Source organism: Nuphar pumila, chromosome 4 (assembly GCF_984573655.1).
Source record: "Nuphar pumila chromosome 4, dmNupPumi1.hap1.1, whole genome shotgun sequence".
Taxonomy (NCBI): domain Eukaryota; kingdom Viridiplantae; phylum Streptophyta; class Magnoliopsida; order Nymphaeales; family Nymphaeaceae; genus Nuphar; species Nuphar pumila.
Window position 1 is genome coordinate 83044498 of NC_143252.1, and position 20134 is coordinate 83064631.

Here is a 20134-nt window from a genome sequence, read left to right on the forward strand (position 1 = left end):
TGTATAATGCACAAGCTTCTGCTTATACTAAATATATGGCGCGTAAATGAGCGTTCAAATGGAGATCAACTCTAAATCGCCAATGCGATCCCCTTACCGCTCCTCATTCAAGATTCTGCTTGACGAATGAAGCCCCTATTGAAAAGGCTTCAGTTTTTGGCAAAATGCTATTTACGTAAAGACTAAGTCAATTACGTATGGCCTGGCTATAGCCCAGGGTTCTTGCAACCTTGATGGATGCAAAGTACGCACAACAGTGCGCATCAATTTCCCGAGTTAAGCGTAGCGATTTTCCACCAAAGCGGGAAGATGCCGCTGAATTGGATAAAAGAAACGCACGCTTTCTTCGTTAAAGAGAGGAAGTGCTGCTGAAATTCCTGAAGGAGCTAAGAATAGCTCAGAAAGAACATAGCAGGAGTGCTACCCAGTTCATGGAACACCTTCTACAATATAGAAAGGTTTGTCACACCACTGCCACTAGAACAGGGGAGGTGATGACGGAATGGTTGGCAAAGGAACTGCCAGAACTAGTTAAGTGACACAACGATGCCGTTTGTTGGAACGATATCAGAATGACTCGTCTCCCTGACACCTGCAAGGGCACCATACTTGTAAGAGCTGTTGCGCCAAAGTAGTGGTAGTGCCTTGATGAGGTCCTGAGCTCGTTGCATAAAAATACAACGAGTAGTTGATCCATAGAGATCGAGTCATGTGCATGCTCATTGAGAATTATCAGACAACCAGACTCGTAAGGGCCGCTGAGCCGGAGTGTGTTTTTTCCTGATGTCTTCTTTTAAATCGTAATTTTGAAAAGATTTTTAAATGTAAAACATGTGAAAACCAGACATCAAATAATAAAAACCGGTTCTCACTAGTGGATGAGACTGGGTCGAACTCAGGGAACGAGAATATTTCGTATTCAAGTACACAAATCTAAACTAATCTTTATTGCCGAATTATTAAAATGTAAAATGTTCAAGAAATGTAAAATCAACTAACTATTACAACGAATGAATACCCTTCGCAGAGGGCGTAAAGTGCAATATTTACAAACTCAATTAAATTCCTAATTCTAAAATGAAAAGAAAAAAAAACTCTACTCTTCGTACTTCGTGTCACGTAATCGCTTCCGCTCTAGTCTGGTGCTATCCTGCACAATTGAAAGGAACACGAGCAGTACCAGAGATAGAAGTAAAAATTATACTAAGCTAGCTAAATGCTAATTACGAAAGCAGGTGAAAGCAAAATAGAAAATCAATGAAGGACAATGACTAAAAAAATTACATGCAATCACTGAATGAAAAAGACAAGAATTTTAACACATGAACAAACCAGAATGTAAGAGTAAACAGGAACTCAGAATTGCAAGAAAACCTGGAAATTACTTAATTGAAAAACAGAAACAAAACAAGGAATTATCAATGATACTACTACAAATTATACTAAAAATCAAAACAGAGGCAAATCTATACTAAAAATCAAAACACAAAGCATGCAGGAATGAACAAGCAAGAAATAACAACCAAGACAGATAATGCAATAGAAAAAACTGAAAAATGACTAAAAAGCATCAAGAACTACAAAACAGGAATTTAAAAACAGCAATAACATTGAATAAAAGTAGGAAATTAACAATTGCAAAAACTGGAAATGACTTGAAATGAAAAAATTCAGAAAATCAAAGCTGGAAATGAAGAAAAAGACAAGGAAACAACTAAAAAAACAGAAAATCACCTAATGTAGAAATTAAAAACAAGAATTAAAACAGGAAATCGAACAAATGCTGAAATGGAAACAGGAAAGTATATGCTTGACATGAAAATCAAAGATCAAAATATTCAGAATTACACATTACACACAGAAAACTAAAGAATTATGAATGAAAGAAAACTAAAGAATTAAGAAATCAGACAATCAAACAGGAAAATAACAAAATGTCAAACAGAAAAAAATGAATTACAGATTAAGAATAGAATTATGAATGAATAAAAGAAATCTAACTAAAGAATAAACTACAAAATAGAAGATCGGACGATGAAAAAAAACAAAAACTGAAACAACTATCAATTTTTTCTTTCTTTTCGTTTTTCAGTTTTTCTTTTATTTTTTTTATAACCAGAAAAAAAACAATAGCAACGATTGAATTAGGAATAAGAAGAAGAAAAAGAAGATCAAAAGAAGAAGAAGAAGAAGAAGATGATGAAGTAGAATCAGACTTACCGGAGGGGTTAGGAAAGAATGGCGACCTCCACCACCACGCTGTCGCCGGAATGAAGAGATTCCACCACCACTGGCTGGATTGAACAAAGCAAGAGGGAGAAGGGGAAGGTAGGTCAAGAAAGGAGCCAGATATGGTGGATGAGAGTGAGAAGAGAGAGAAGAGAGGGAAAGAGGGGAAAGAGGAAGGCTTCAGTCGTGAATGGGGGAGGCGCCCGATTTTTCTGTTTTTTTGGGTTTTAAAGAGTTCAAACCGGTTCACCGGTTTGTTTTCAATATTTTTTTTAAAAACCGAAACCGGTTAAACCGGTTTGTAACAGAATTTTTTTTTCAGTTTTAAAAATCAAAAACCGTATAAATTGGTTTATTATAAAATTTTCAAAAGTTAAAAACAAAACTATTTATTTATAAAGCAACTCAAAATAAAACTATTCTAACTAATATTGTTTTCTTTTCTAAAAAAAACCAACACTTAAAATGAATATAAAACTATTTTTCTCTATTTTTTTATTTTTTTATTTTTATTTTTATTAAAAACTAAAACTACACTACTATGTTAATATCAAACATTAAAATATGTACTAAAATATACAAATAAAGCTATTTTTCATACATTTTCTATTTTGAAATCATTTTAGCTCATTTAACGAAAACTAGCATAAACTTGGTTTTTTAAAACATTTTTTCATAAAATCATGCATATTTTAATGTTAAATCACCTTGAAATATATGCATGATCAAATACCCCCATGCTTATGTTTTGCTAGTCCTCGAGCAAACTAGAAAAATGCATGAAATGAAAACTATTACCTAACTCACTTTCGTAGGAATCACGGTTGCATTTAGCTCATGCAACAAGCCCTTTCAACCCTTGAGTTACCCCAGTAGACGAGTAAGGTCTCGTGAGAGTTTGCAGTGATGCTACCCACAAACATCTCTGTCATGTATGCATAATATTACACATCCTCATAAGCAGTAGGTAATTAAAGACTTTGTTTTCACAAATATTTCATGTTACAAAAAAAATCAAAACATAATTAGAGTCTTTTATATACCGCCACAGAAAAAGAATTTCTTTCACTTTTCTAAATATCACAATTATTTATGTTTAATTCTTAGAAAATCCAATAAAAACATATTATTATTTACTTATCCTCACTCATATGTTTTCTGCACAGGTTTTCTCAATCACACTTCTAAGCACTGAACTTTTCTTTCTTTTTCAGCTATTTTCTCATTTTTTTCATTTTTTCACGCTTTTTCTTTTTGCGTATTCATTCTTCTCTTATAGCTTGCGTGTGGTCTGCTTTTATGCCTTGTGCAATGTCAATATCTTCTATACTTTTTCAATGCATACCAAAAGATATCAACTAAGACATAAAAGTGACTTCCTTCATTCACCCTTATAACATGAGAGTCAAACATTTCAACTTGTATCTGTTCTCAGCTACTTAGGATCACGAAGTTTTCCACTCTCCTTTTCGAAATGGAATTAAAAGTTTCAACTTACATCTAAGTTCCATCTACTAAGGATTGTGGAATTATCCAAACAACCTAACGCATGTTTCTTTTTTTTCTCTTTTTGAGCTCTTTTTTTACGCTTTTGTTCATTTGCTTAGTTTTTCAAAAATAGAACTGTGCATATTCATATTTATGATTCAAAATAAACTCTAACATGTATCTATCATCATTTCTTTGAAATCCGCATAAACAACCATAATTTTTAGATCTATGTCAGAAAATTTTTTCGTGGGGCTTAAAAATCCTCTAAAAACATCAGATTTGAAATAACATTAATATAAGTACAACTCTTTCTTTAAAAATCTACTTTTCATGAGAGATGTGTAAACATGTGCAAGAACGTAAACAGAAATATCAAGGTTTGCAAACTACACCCTCCCCCATGCTTGAATGACACTGTCCCAGTGACACTCCCCCATGCTTATATGAAACTAAGTGAATGCACATGAGAGGAAATAAATGAGGGAAAAGAGTAGAATGACTTGGCATGAATTAAAAATGCACGTTCTATGAATGTAATGAATGCAATGTATACATGACAAAACATGAAACTCGTAGAAAAAGATAGAAAACAAAAAATAAAACCAAATAAAATCTACAAATCCTAACAACAAATGTAATACTGTACAGAATATAGGTTGCCTCCCATAAAGCGCTAAGTTTCACATCCCCAGTCAGACGGATCCCTAGAAAAATCCTTCATCATCCATGAGATCAATGGACATAAAGTATCGCTCAATGAGGCTCTATAAAGAAAAGAGTGTCATCTGTGACACTACGCACTGTGTTTCCATCCCGTCTACCTCTAACTGTAGGATCATAACTCTCTCGACATGAAGAACAGAAATTAGTCTCATCTGAGAGACTGGTCAAGAAATGGGAGTCTAGGACCGACCGACTATCAATGAATGCAACTTCAGACAAGTGGTGAATATGATCTGTCTTGACTTGGTCAAGCACCTTCTACAACTGTACCTCTTGCTTACTGAAAACAATTGGTGAACCTAAAGGCTGAGAAAATGGGGCTTTATATGATGATAATGCATGCTGTGAGTCAGGCCCCTTTTTCTGAGGTATCATGGAGATCGACTTGTCAGTAGAAATGATATGAGGTTCATGAGTCGATTTCTGAGTGAAATGATACGCCTTTCCGCTCTGAAGGGATGTAACAGATTTAACCTGCTCATGATGTGAATCAGTGAGTTGCAAGTCAAATGACATGGAATCCTCCCCCTTGGATGTGACAACAGACTGACTATGAAGGTTCCCCTGGCTTTGCCTACTGAAGGTCTCAACTAACTGTCCCATTTGAGTCTCTAGCTTGGCTATTGACTGCGTATGGGAGCTCAGAACTTGTAATATCCTATCTTGGAAGGATTGACTAGGTGAAGGCTCATGAGAATGGGGTTGAGTATAAGCAAGTTGGGTTGGGGGATTAACCTGTAGAAAAATGGGATGCGAGTAACCTTGTGACGGGTTACTGGGTCTATACTGTGTCTGGGAGGGCTGATGGGATAGGGGAATAGACTGGTTTCACCAACCTGGGTTATATGATGATGTAAATGAATCAGGCATGGGTTTAGCGAAACCTTGGGCAGCATTCACCTGTTCCTGAACGAATTCAGGATATAATGGCGCTGCCGGACAATCTGAAACACAATGTGCAGGGCTAGCACATAGCTCGCACACTCTTTCTACTAGATTTCTCGAGGAATTGATCTAACTTCCTAGTCAACTGGTCAACCTTGGTACGCAATTCTAACTCGGACCCAACTTCATAAATCCCAACTTTCCTAGGACCACTAGACAGAGATGTAGTCCTATCGAGCCGTGAAGACAAGGTATGATGCATCGTGTTTTCACTCAAGGTTTCGAATAGAGACCACGCCTCGTCCTCACTCTTGAGCATAAAAGTACCGCCACAAGACGAATCAACCATTTGGCGATGCTTCTCAGTAAGCCCGTCATAAAAATACTGCACCAACTGCCAACGAGGCACCTGGTGACGGGGACACTTACGGAAAAGATCTTTCAATCTCTCACAAGACTCGTGAAACTGTTCTCCCTCAATTTGAGAAAAAATGGTTATAGCTTTACAAAACTGATTCGTTTTACCAATTGGGAAGTACTTTTTAAGGAATTCGCGCTGCATTCCTTCCCAAGTAGTAATACGAACCGTCTCAAGAGATTTTAGCCAGTGCTTGGCTTTATCTTTGAAAGAGAATGGAAACAAAGTCAACCTCATAGCGTCGTCTCCAAAGTTATTGATTCGCACAGTTGAGCAAATCTCAAGGAATTCGTCGAGATGACGATATGGGTCTTCATTACCAAGGCCATAAAACGAAGGTAACATTTGAATCACACTGGCCTTAATCTCAAAATGGCTCACTCCTACATCAGGTCTCGTGATGTAGGAGGCGGGAGTATACGTATTTGGCATAAAGTACTCCCTCAAAGGACGGATCAATTGATGATCGTCAGCCATTGCATACACCTTGGAGTAGACCGGTGTAGCACACGTCCTAACTTTGGGTTTTCTACCTAACTAACGCACTAAGCGGCCAAACCACGCAAACCACAAAGTGAGTAAACTAAAAACAACAAAAACTAAACAAACACCACGCAGTTACACATAACAGAGATTATGCAAAAGAAATATAAAATCTATGTGTACGGTACCAATCGTACACAGTCACCTCTAAGGGGATCCTAATAGGTGGGCTGTGCAGAAAAGTAAGCTCGTCTCTAAGATATGCACATATGTGGTTCTACTCCTAAATGCAAACAAACACTGGGCAATAAAGTGAATACTAATATTACGCCGTTCCCCGGCAACGACGCCAAAAATTTGATGTCTTCTTTTAAATCGTTGTAATTTTGAAAAGATTTTTAAATGTAAAACATGTGAAAACCAGACATCAAATAATAAAAACCGATTCTCACTAGTGGATGAGACCGGGTCGAACTCAGGGAACGGGAATATTTCGTATTCAAGTACATAAATCTAAACTAATCTTTATTGCCGAATTATTAAAATGTAAAATGTTCAAGAAATGTAAAATCAACTAACTATTACAACGAATGAATACCCTTCACAGAGGGCGTAAAGTGCAATATTTACAAACTCAATTAAATTCCTAATTCTAAAATGAAAAGAAAAAAAAACTCTACTCTTCGTACTTCGTGTCACGTAATCGCTTCCGCTCCAGTCTGGTGCTATCGTGCACAATTCAAAGGAACACGAGCAGTACTAGAGATAGAAGTAAAAATTATACTAAGCTAGCTAAATGCTAATTACGAAAGCAGGTGAAAGCAAAATAGAAAATCAATGAAGGACAATGACTAAAAAAATTACATGCAATCACTGAATGAAAGAGACAAGAATTTTAACACATGAACAAACCGGAATGTAAGAGTAAACAGGAACTCAGAATTGCAAGAAAAGCTGGAAATTACTTAATTGAAAAACAGAAACAAAACAAGGAATTATCAATGATACTACTACAAATTAAACTAAAAATCAAAACAGAGTCAAATCTATACTAAAAATCAAAACACAAAGCATGCAGGAATGAACAAGCAAGAAATAACAACCAATACAGATAATGCAATAGAAAAAACTGGAAAATGACTAAAAAGCATCAAGAACTACAAAATAGGAATTTAAAAACAGCAATAACATTAAATAAAAGCAGGAAATTAACAATTGCAAAAACTGGAAATGACTTGAAATGAAAAAATTCAGAAAATCAAAGCTGGAAATGAAGAAAAAGACAAGGAAACAACTAAAAAAACAGAAAATCACCTAATGTATACAGTAAAACAAACAGGAGATTACAAAGGAAGAACGCAGGAAATTCAGAAATTAAAAGCAACAGGAAATTACAGAATTAATCAAATAGGAAATTAACGAAGAAAACTAGAATACGTAAAACAGGAAATTAAGAAAAATAGGAAAAACAGGAAATTAAAAACAAGAATTAAAACAGGAAATCGAACAAATGCTGAAATGGAAACAGGAAAGTATATGCTTGACAGGAAAATCAAAGATCAAAATATTTAGAATTACACATTACACACAGAAAACTAAAGAATTATGAATGAAAGAAAACTAAAGAATTAAGAAATCAGACAATCAAACAGGAAAATAACAAAATGTCAAACAGAAAAAAATGAATTACAGATTAAGAACAGAATTATGAATGAATAAAAGAAATCTAACTAAAGAATAAACTACAAAATAGAAGATCGGACGATGAAAAAAAACAAAAACTGAAACATCTATCAATTTTTTCTTTCTTTTCGTTTTTCAGTTTTTCTTTTATTTTTTTTATAACCAGAAAAAAAAAACAATAGCAACGATTGAATTAGGAATAAGAAGAAGAAAAAGAAGATCAGAAGAAGAAGAAGAAGATGAAGTAGAATCAGACTTACCAGAGGGGTTAGGAAAGAATGGCGACCTCCACCACCACGCTGTCGCCGGAATGAAGAGATTCCACCACCACCGGCTGGATTGAACGGAGCAAGAGGGAGAAGGGGAAGGTAGGTCAAGAAAGGAGCTAGATATGGTGGATGAGAGTGAGAAGAGAGTGAAAGAGGGGAAAGAGGAAGGCTTCAGCCGTGAATGGGGGAGGCGCCCGATTTTTCTGTTTTTTTGGGTTTTAAAGAGTTCAAACTGGTTCATCGGTTTGTTTTCAATATTTTTTTTAAAAACCCAAACCGGTTAAACCAGTTTGTAACAGAATTTTTTTTTCAGTTTTAAAAATCAAAAACTGTATAAATCGGTTTATTATAAAATTTTCAAAAGTTAAAAACAAAACTATTTATTTATAAAGAAACTCAAAATAAAACTATTCTAACTAATATTTTTTTCTTTTCTAAAAAAAACCAACACTTAAAATGAATATAAAACTATTTTTCTCCATTTTTTTATTTTTTTATTTTTATTTTTATTGAAAACTAAAACTACACTACTATGTTAATATCAAACATTAAAATATGTACTAAAATATACAAATAAAGCTATTTTTCATACATTTTCTATTTTGAAATCATTTTAGCTCATTTAACGAAAACTAGCATAAACTTGGGTTTTTAAAACATTTTTTTATAAAATCATGCATATTTTAATGTTAAATCACCTTGAAATATATGCATGATCATTTCCACCTAAAGAGGTGAAGTGCTCGTCAAGACCGATGTGTCAAGAGCAGAGTTAAGCATGCATATGAATAAAACCTTTGTTCCACGGTGAAAGTCGTGTGGTTGATTGGGGGTACATACTTCTCAAGGGCTGCCCTATAGGCATGCAATGTTCGTCAAGTAATTGTAAGACCGACAGGCCCCTTTCAGAATTTCTCACCGAGGAAGACGGTGATGGCGCAACCTTGAGTGACATATATTTCACCCGAACCTGATAGAGTTCATTGATGGCCTCCGTCACTCAGAGGTATGGAGGTCGTGGTTATCCTTAAATATCTAAGGATTGAACCCAACTACTGCAGTGGCAGAATGCATTCGAATACCTAGTAAGGATCTCTTCTGGTATGTTGTACCGTCCTACTAGGGGGATAGGGTCAACAGGTCTCTGGGGTATCTAAAATACATAGAATAATCAACCCCCAGATCGTCGCATTGTCACCTAGATATGAGTCCCCTAAGCCCAGGGGGAGGTGCAATTATTAAAACAAAACATTAGCTTAGGTACAACGATACTTTGAATGTATGCGTGTATGGATATTGTTGAGTCAGTCCCGCATAACCTTTGTGAAGGTGTCATGATCGGTATACTACTGGACCGATTGGAAAAAAACCCAAATGATATCCATACGACTAAGCGAAGCTCGGAGAGTTGTTCTTAGATTCGTAGGATACGGATGTGCCAAGCATAAAGGCTTGAGCTAGACATCCATTCGAGACCCTGAAGAGGTCAAGGCTAAGTCGTTGAGACTTGAGAGGTTATTGCAAATCATAGCCCTGAAGAGGCTTATGCGAAGTCATGAAGACTTGCGTGGATGTTCAACTCATAGCCCTGAGGAGGCTCTTGCGATATACGCTAAGTCTTGGAGGCTTGAGCGTCGTTATTATGAGTTGTGACTCTGAGTGGTCTACGCATTTACTTGAGTTGAATGAACATGTGATTGCTTGCTTGCCAGACCATCAGTGGTTCTGACCCCGTTTAATGGAGATTTCAGGTGTTGGACCTGCGTGGCGATATGCGGAGCATGGCGGCATCGAGTTCTAGGGTTTCTCTAGACAGAGTTGTACCGCTTCCTTTTATTGAACCTATACTGCTTTTCTAAGCAATGATGTTGTAATAAACATGTGGTTTTTGATAAAAGGGAACACTTTGGTGGTCAATGAGTTGCTTGGCCACATACCTGCAACGTGCTCGGAGTTTTCTAAAACCGACGACTCATTATCGTCTGATTCCGCTGCTAAAAGCTTTTCTAAGTTCCGCTGCAAAGAAAAAAAAAAAGAAATTCATGAAAATTTTAACTTAGCTTTGTTTTGGAAATCCGGGGCGTTACATAAAAGGGGGCTTTAGGAATATGGGCTATGGAAGGCTCAAATGGAAGAACCCTCTCGCTTTCTTGAGGTAAAACATTAGGGATAGGCTGCTTCTCACTTATCTTCTCGCTTTCTTCTACAGCCTCCCTTGAATGGTACTGCTTCCCACTTCTAAGGGTCAGTACTGCTTGAGCCTGCTCTTGATGTGTATCCATCATATGCAGACTGTGCAGTGGTTCTTTACCCCTAGGGTTAACTATAGGCTGGCTAGGCAATGTCCCCTTACTTCTCTTGCTGAGTGCCACAGCAAGCTGCCCCATTTGAGTTTCTAATTTTGCAATAGACTGGGTATGTGAGCTCAAAGCTTGCAAAATCTTATCCTCAAAGGACTGACTAGGTGAAGGGTCCTGAAAATGGGGTTGAGTATAAGCAGGTTGGGCTGGAGGATAACTGGATCTCTGAAATCCAGGTGCATAACAACCTTGCCTGGGTTGACTCTGGGAAGGGTTAGGGGTTTGGGCCTGTGGGTTATGCCATGAGAAATTGGGATGGTTTCGCCAGCCTGGGTTATAAGTGTTGGCAAATCGATTGGGTGTGGGCCTAGCGAAGTTTTAAGCCATCTGAGCTTGCTCTTGGACAAACTCAAGGTACTGTGGCACAACTGGACACTGGAGGACATGGTGTGCAGGACTCGCACACAACGCGCACACCTGCATGGCAGGAGAGGGACCCAACAACAACTGATTTAATTTCTGAGACAGTTGGTCTACCTTGTTGCTCAACTCAAGGTTCATCCCTATCTCATAAATACCTGCCTTCTTAGTGTTATCTTGTGTAGGTGCAGCTTTATCAAACCGTGAAGCTGTCGCATGGTGCATCGAATTCTCGCTCAATGTCTCAAAGAGCAATCATGCTTCATCCTCACTTTTGAGCATAAAAGTGCCCCCACACGCGGCATCAACCATTTGACGATTCTTCTCAGTAAGACCGTCATAGAAATATTGCACCAGTTGTCAGCGAGGCACCTGGTGGTGGGGACACTTGCGGAGAAGATCCTTCATCCTCTCCCAAGTCTCATGGAACATTTCCCCCTCTATTTGCGAAAAGCTGGTGATGGCCTTTCGATACTGGTTCGTCTTACCGATTGGGAAATATTTTTTTAAAAATTCTCTTTGCATATGTTCCCATGTGGTAATTCGAACAGTGTCTAACGCCTTCAGCCAGTGTTTGGCTTTATCCTTCAAAGAGAAAGGAAACAGGGTCAACCTCATAGCATCGTCTCCAAAGTTGTTGATTCGCACTGTCGAGCAAATCTCTAAGAATTCGTCAAGATGACGATATGGGTCTTCATTGCTAAGGCCATAAAATGAGGGTAGCATTTGGATTACACTGGCTTTAATCTCAAAATGATTCGCTCCTACATCAGGTCTTGTGATGCAGGAGGTAGGAGTATAAGTGTTAGGCATGAAGTACTCCCTAAGAGGACGAGTAATCTGCTGATTCTTAGCCATGGGTACAGCTCTATGGGCTCTCCTAATAATGGACTCGGGGTCCTCAACTGGTTCTGCAAGATCAGGGTTAAGTGATCGTTGCCCTTGCATACACCTCGTAGTAGACCGGTGTAGCTCACGTCCTAACTTTGGGTTTTCTACCTAACTAACACACTAAGAGGCCAAACCACGCAAACCACAAGGCGAGTAAACTAAAAACAACAAAAACTAAACAATCACCATGCAGTTGCACATAACAGAGATTATGCAAAAGAAATATGAAATCTATGTGTACGGTACCAATCGTACACAGTCACCTCTAAGGGGATCCTAGTAGGTGGGTTGTGCAGAAAAGTAAGCTCGTCTCTAAGATATGCACATACGTGGTTCTATACTTAAATGCAACAAACACTAGGCAATAAAGTGAGTACTAATATTACGCCGTTCCCCAGCAACAGCGCCAAAAATTTGATGTCTTCTTGTAAATCGTTGTAATTTTGAAAAGATTTTTATATGTAAGACATGTGAAAACCAGACATCAAATAATAAAAACCGGTTCTCACTAGTGGATGAGACCGGGTCGAACTCAGGGAACGAGAATATTTCGTATTCAAACACACAAATCTAAACTATTTCTCTATTGCCAAATTATTAAATGGAAAATGTTTGAGAAAAGTAAAAACAACTATCTATTACAACAAATGAATACCCTTCGCAGAGGGCATAAAATGCAATATTTACAAACCCAAAATCAAATTCCTAATTCTAAACTGAAAAGTAAAAATCTTTTATTCTTGCACTTCGTGTCACGTAATCACTTTCGCTCCACTTTTGTGCTATCCTGCACAAATCAAATGAACACAAGCAGTACCCGATATAGAAGTAAAAACAATATTAAACTAGCTAAATGCTAAGAACATTGAAATATAGCATCAAAAGAAACTAATGACCATTAAAACTATATTAAACTAATGTTAATTAACTAAGTAATTCTAAAACTAAGAGTAATATAAAAGACAACTAAGCAATTTTCACAAAACAGAGAATTCAATTAACTGGCCGAATTAACAACACAGACAATTCAATTAACAACTAACACCTAATTAACACAGGAAAATGCAATATCAAAAACATAGAAACTTAACGATATACTGAAAAAATGTAAATGAATTGAAATGTATTAAAAAAAAAACAATGCATGTAATGAAAGACAAGAGGTTCAATAAAATGAAAAACAAACAGACATTCTTGAAGAACAAACTGCAATTAAAAAAAACTATAAGGAAAATGAGTAACAATTCAACTAAACTGGAAAAAAATTCAAAAACTAAAACAGGAATTAGAAATAAAAGAGACGGGAATTATCTATAAAAAACAAAACAGGAAAATGACTGAATTAAAAAAAAACAGAAACTACATGTATAACAAGACAGGAACTTAGCAAATGAATGACAGAAAAAAATTTCAGAAAAAGAAAGGAATGAAACAAATGCTTAACTAAAAAAAACATGAAATGAAATTATAAAAAAAACAGGAAAATTAAACTAAAAAAAAAGGAATTGTAAAACTAAACAAACAATAATTTGAATGAAAGAAAAGAAAACAGGAAAATACAAAAATTAAAAACAAGAAATTAGAACCTATTCAACAAAACAGAAATTCAGAGTTAAAAACATGGAATTTACTACATAATCAAAACTGAATTTACTGAACTAAAACGAAAACAGGAATCAGACATGAAAGAAACAAGAATTGAACTAAAAAAACTGGAAAATGAAGTAAATGAAAGCAGAGAATGAATGTAAAAGCAAAAATAGGAAATTATATTTGAAGAAATCAGGAAATTCTTTGACACATGATTAAATTGAAAGACACGAAACTGATTTGAAAAAGAAAACAAAAAAGAACATTACACAAAAAACACGATTAATGCAAAAACCAGAAAATCTATGTGATGCCTCAAGCAGAATGCAGAAACACGAAATGAAATAAAAACTTACGAAACTTACCTGCTAACAAACGAATTAACAAATTTACAAACGAAATCTAAAGAAAGAATCATCGAAATAGCAGATCGGACTATGAACAGAAAACCTTTGAACCAACAACTATCTATTTCTTCTTTTTTTCTTTTTCTTTTTTCGTTTTTCAGAAACAAGACACAGCAGATTGAAGAGACAACGAAGAAGAAGTATGAAGAAGTTGAAAAAGAAGAAGAAGATGATGAAGATGACTTACCGTACCAGAAGGGTTAGAAGAGAAATCGGCCTCCACCAACCACGTCGTCGCCGGATTGAGAATCCACCACTACCACCGTTTGGAAGAGATAGAAAAATAGGGAGAAGGAGAAGAAAGAGGTAAGAAACCACCGGCGGTGGTGGAGAAGGTGAGAAGAGAGGGAAGAGAGGGAAAGAGGGGAAAGGGGATCGGTTTTGGCGCAAATGGAGAAGACGAATTGTTTGTTTTTCCGTTTTTGGGTTTTAAAGAACCCAAATGGGCTTGAACCGGTTTCTAACTATTTTTCAGTTTTATTTTTCACAAAACTCAAACTGTGTAAACCGGTTTGTTTTTATTTCTTTCAAAAATCTTAAAAACTATTTAAAGAAATTTTAATTGCTAAAAACCTCAAATCAAAATTAGTTTACTCTAACCTAATTCTATTTATTATTTTTATTTTTATTATTATTTTTATTGAAAACTAAAATTAAAACTACTATGTTAATATCAAACATCAAAATATGTACTAAAATATACAAATAAAGTTGTTTTTCATACATTTTCTGTTTTAAAATCATTTTAGCTCATTTAACGAAAACTAACATAAACTTGGGGTTTTAAAATATTTTTATATAAAATCATGCATATTTTAATGTTAATTCACCTTGAAATATATGCATGATCAACCTACCAAAAAACCCTAAAAGATATTTGATTTCTGCTATCATCTAAAGACCTTTTGAGCCAATACCATCAATATAATACCTTAGACAAAAAAAAGGATCGGAACATCTCCAAGATGAAGGAGTTTGTGATGTACCCTTCTTCGAAAAAGAGAGAAAAAGTCAGGACACATCCAAATGAAGGATGATGTAAAAGCCCGAAAAGCCCAATGACTCAAAAAGAGTGCAAAAGGATCATCACGGGAAAACACTCAGATATCAAACTACCAAAGTTGCCAGAAGTCATCTTTTCTCATGCAAAATTATTTTATCAATATCTTTTCATTACTTGCTTTTATGAAATTAAGAATATTTTCTTCTCTTCTCATATCAAGGAAATGAATAGCTTCCTTGAAGAAGATCATCAACGCTAAAATTTTGAATTTGACTCTTAAAACCGAGGAGCTAACCTCGATGGAGGAAATGCTCTAGGTAAAAGAGGAAATATCTTTTACACATACGTGCACATTTGCAAGCGTTTGAGTCAACTATAATTTTATCTTATTGGCAAATTTTTCTAGCTATTCCAAGAATGAAATAAAAATTCAATATCCATTTTGATGCAACCTAGCGTTGTTTATATCTTCCGAGAAAAGTTGTCTCATTCAGTTGAAGTATCTCTTCCTGTCCCATCATGTTTTCTCCATTTGAGAATTCCGTATGGTAGTTCCCACTCAGGTTAAGGGTCAAAACCTGAATTTTCTGCGAGAGGTCATTGATTTCAAAAGCTATTTTAGTCTTAGCAATGAGATGCCCCATTTTGTCCCCTTTTCAAAGCTTTAGGGAACCCTATTTTCCTCCTTTTGCAAACCCCTTTCAGATTTGTTCGTCCAAACTCTGAGGGTCCCATCATGGTTTCTCCATTTGAGAATTCTGTATGGTAGTTCCCACTCAGGTTAAGGGTCAAAACTAGAATTTTCTGCGAGAGGTCATTGATTTCAAAAGCTATTTCAGTCTCAGCAATGAGACGCCCCATTTCGTCCCCTTTTCAAAGCTTTAGGGAACCCTATTTTTCTACTTTTGCAAACCTCTTTCGGATTTGTTCATCCAAACTCCGAGGGTCACATCATGGTTTCTTCATTTGAGAATTCCGTATGGTAGTTCCCACTCAGGTTAAGGATCAAAACCTGAATTTTCTGCGGAAGGTCATTGATTTCAAAAGTTATTTCAGTCTCAGCAATGAGACGCCCCATTTCGTCCCCTTTTCAAAGCTTTAGGGAACCCTATTTTCCTCCTTTCACAAACCTCTTTCGAATTTGTTCGTCCAAACTCCGAAGGTCCCATCATGGTTTCTCCATTTAAGGATTCCATTTTGGCCGACCCCTTCAGGTTAAGGGTTAAGCCTGAACCTCGCCCCACGAGGTTTCTTCATTTTTCAGGTTTGGGTTAAACCTGAGTCTCGTTCCAACGAGATTCCTTGTTTTGACAAGATGTTTTCTTCCAGTCCCATCATGGCTCTTCCTATCAAGGAACCCATACTTCATATATCCATCCAAGAAAGGATCATACTCGAGTTTCATTTCACGAGGCATTTTCCAAAAATGTCCTATCAAGGTCCTCATGTATTCCTTTCCTCATTCCATTCATTTTGATATATCTTCGTCCCATCCAGGTTAAGGGTTAAACCTGAATCATTCCAAAAAGCGTATCTTGTCTTACCCATGAGACTTGATCAAAATTCTTATTCCACCATTTCGGGATGTTCACCGAAAGTCACATCACAATTTTCTCATTCTCTATTATTCAGTCATGTCATTCTTGAGGATTTCGTCTCCCCAAAACCATTCAGGATAAGGTTTTAAGCCTGAAAAGTCATATTTTCAAAATAATTCTTTCACACCCAATTCAGATCTGCTGATTGGGGCATTTTCAAAATTTGGAGTGTTATCTTTGCCACTAAGCTCGGCTTTCAACTGGCTTAGTAGCAAAGAGGGGCATCTGTGAACACCCCAAATTTTTCAAAGTTTTATAAAAATGTCCTTTTTGCCCCTGACCCCATTTTCTGAGAAAATCAAAGCAATTTCAAAGCTAAAATTCAATTATTCTTCAGATTTCCTGGATTGAATTCCATGTTGATATATTCAAACTCCATTCTGGATCCGGACCCAGTGTTTAAAATCCAAATCTGAGCTTCGTTATCCAAATTTTCAAAATAAAATTTCAAAATACCAAAAATAATTTTTTGAAAAGCTCAGACAGTCCATCTGGTATCCTGTTGGATTCACAACCCTGTATTTCTCAATTCAAGGTCTTAAACCTCTGATATTTCCTAAAAACCCAGATATAAACCTATTTGGATGAAGAAATTTCTCCAAAACAGCCTTGAATTTTCAGAAAAACTCTCTTTGTAACTATTTTGCAAAAATACGAAAAAATCAGTTTTAAATCTTTATTTCCTCATAAATTTTAGGAAGTTTTAAAAAATACAAAAAATGGAAAAACAACACAAAAACCAGAAAAAAAAAATTCGAAAAACTACGAGAAAAACAAATGATTTTAAGATTTTTTGAAGTTAATTTTGCTAAAAACCTCATTTTAAACCATTATATATATATATGTTTTTTAAAAGGGACCCTTCTTTTGAAAAAGGAAAAATCCACAACGGCTTGCTCCCGTGCGTTTTCCTCTTTCCCCACAATCGTTGATCTCAAACAACCCTCTCCCTTTTTCACCTTCCATCTTCAACCACTGAGCCTTCCATTCTCTTTAAGAAGAGGCACCCAAGCCTCTTCTAAGGAGGAACGTTTTCTCTAAAGGATCCATCATTTTTTTTTCCATCGAGTTTCCTTCTAATCTATCAAGGATCATCGTCGAGCTCTCCTTACGTCCAGAATCCCTGCAAGACAAAGAAAATCAAACACCCTGAAATGGTGGCTACAGGTAAACAACCATCTCTTCCTTTCTACTGCTCTGAGTTACTTTTTTTTGGGTTTTCGGTTCTGGGCTTCCATTAAAGCACTTCGGGTGGTGTTGAGTTGCCTTTGCAACATCAACCCACCTATGTGCAACAACAAACAGAGCAATCATGCTCCAACATTTTTTTTTTGGTCTCAACAAAACTGCCTATGAGACTATGTTAGTATCCTTGATTCACCTGTTGCTGAGATCAATCGACCCTTGTTGATAGAATCTGAAAGAATATGGTGGCAATACCAGGGTAGACATGACATCAGCCCAAAATTTCAGATGCCCATGGTCATTCAAACAATGTTCGCCATTCAAAGTCAAACATCGTGGCCTATTTCACGGTTCTGATCTCGTTTCTGATAATTGCTGCGTGAACTTCAATTTAATAGCATTTACTTGAATTGTTTGTTGTTACTTTTGGAAGTACTGTTAAGCGGTTCACAACATCATAATGTTAATTTCATATTGATGGAGTCGGTTATCTTTTCCAGAATTATCCTTTGTTAGTGCTTGGGTTAGCCCATCCATGACGTTATTGTTTGGTTACTCTGAGAGGTCCTTCTTCGTGGAATGTCTGGGCATTATAAATGATCATCATATAACTGCAGCTCTTCAGCTACCCTATATGTTACAAATGGACATGCAACATCATGTCTGTGGTCCAGAAGGTGTTATTTGTAGGTTGGAAGGATCATCATATCAAATATTTTATGTTTTATGGATGTAGTCTCTCCTGCGTTTCCATATCATGCACCTTGCAGTATTTCCCTGTTCTTGTTTTATCTATGTCGTGATAACAAAGCCTCTGGTGCTAGATCATTGAACAGTTTTTTTTTTGGATAATGCAGGATATGGATATTGTATTCTTTCACATCCCTTGAATGAGTGAGCAGACATCGGGCATGGAATCTCATTATAATCTCCGACATTTTCTCTTTTGAATCTGCATACTTACCATGACATGCTTTACTAAAGTAGATCCATGATAGATAAACCAGACTTTCCATTTGTTTTAAGCAAAGTATTAATGTCTTCTGTATTGCAGATGTTTTTAGGTGTTGTGAAATCTAGCTATTACTGATCCAGTCGATAAGATGCAAACCCATTTTATTTCTTATATTTTTACATTCTTGTAGATTGTTGTGTTACTGTTACCAGCATGTATTTACTCCCTGTTAAATCTACCCAGTTGCATCCACTTCCCTCATTAAAAAATTCTCTCATTTTATTTGTTTACATCTCATTACTTACTCAGCCATCCATTGGAGCAAATGTTTTCAAATGCTCGCTTTTGGGCAAGTATAGCTGAGAAGAAATATAGGTGTGTGCGTAAGTTTCAGGTAGTACACCAATTACTTTGTTCTTGTGCAAAGCATATGTGCATATAGAAGAGATTCTCTATGTGTCCCCCCATGGGATGTCTCCCTGGCTCCATTTAGCAGTTTATTACATGATACCAGGTCATTATCTTGTTAGGCTAAAATTTTGAATCAGTCTATTTTATCTCCTGAAACCAAGCACAGTACTGGAAAATTTTATATATACAGGAGTGAGCTCATCTCTTGATTTCCATACCCACCACATGGTTTGTATATGATGAGTTGTGTTTTGGTCATGCTACCGAAGCCAGGCGTTGACATCGCTAAACTTATGGTTACTGCTTCAAGTTTGATTGTTCCTGGCGTTTGGCAGTGACATAGTTTTTCATCATTGCTCAAGGAGGCCACATCCTCTTTCATTACTTTCCTTGACAACCTCCATTGTTATAAGCACTTTCTTCACAAGACCTATGATAGAACCTCAGCATCCCCAGCTATATCCCTGACACCTTAGCCTCCCATCTCTATCATGTGCTTTCATTAGCTACACAGTAGCACATTAATGTCTTCACCTCAGACTCTCAGAATTGCTCCAGCTTCACCACATAGGTTTGGTCCATCTCAGAGTGGCATTTCCTCCCTACCCATTTTGTCAAATCAAATATTGGTATGTTATGATAGAGTAAAACTCTGAATATTCTGCAAAAGGCACTATGCAGTTCCAGTCCTACCACCAGCCACTGTCACCCACTTTACCTCTGTCAAACCACCATTGCCACTCATTATAATATTCATTGCGCCAGCCCCTATGCCTACCTATGCATACCCTTGTCACTCCATGTTTCCCAGCCTATAAACCACAACACTCCCTCACATACACTGCCATCTTCCATTTGCAAGCTGCAAACCACTATGCACATCTGCAATTCCATCGACTACAGCGCGTGATTTTCACCTTCCAGCCATCATATATTCCCTGTCAGTACACCCTCCCTGTTGCAATATGCAGCAAGCAACTGCTTCATCATACATCATCAAAACCATTTCCATCTCACCTTGCATTGTTACACTCTACCTGATGTTGATACAACTTTCATTACATGTTAATCCCAATACTCCAACACCCCACCATGCAGTAGTTGTCCACGGTCCCACTGCACCTTAGTTATCCTTATAGCAGTTACTTATAGTACCCTACCTACCTCTCAGCTGTGAACACACCAAATTTTTC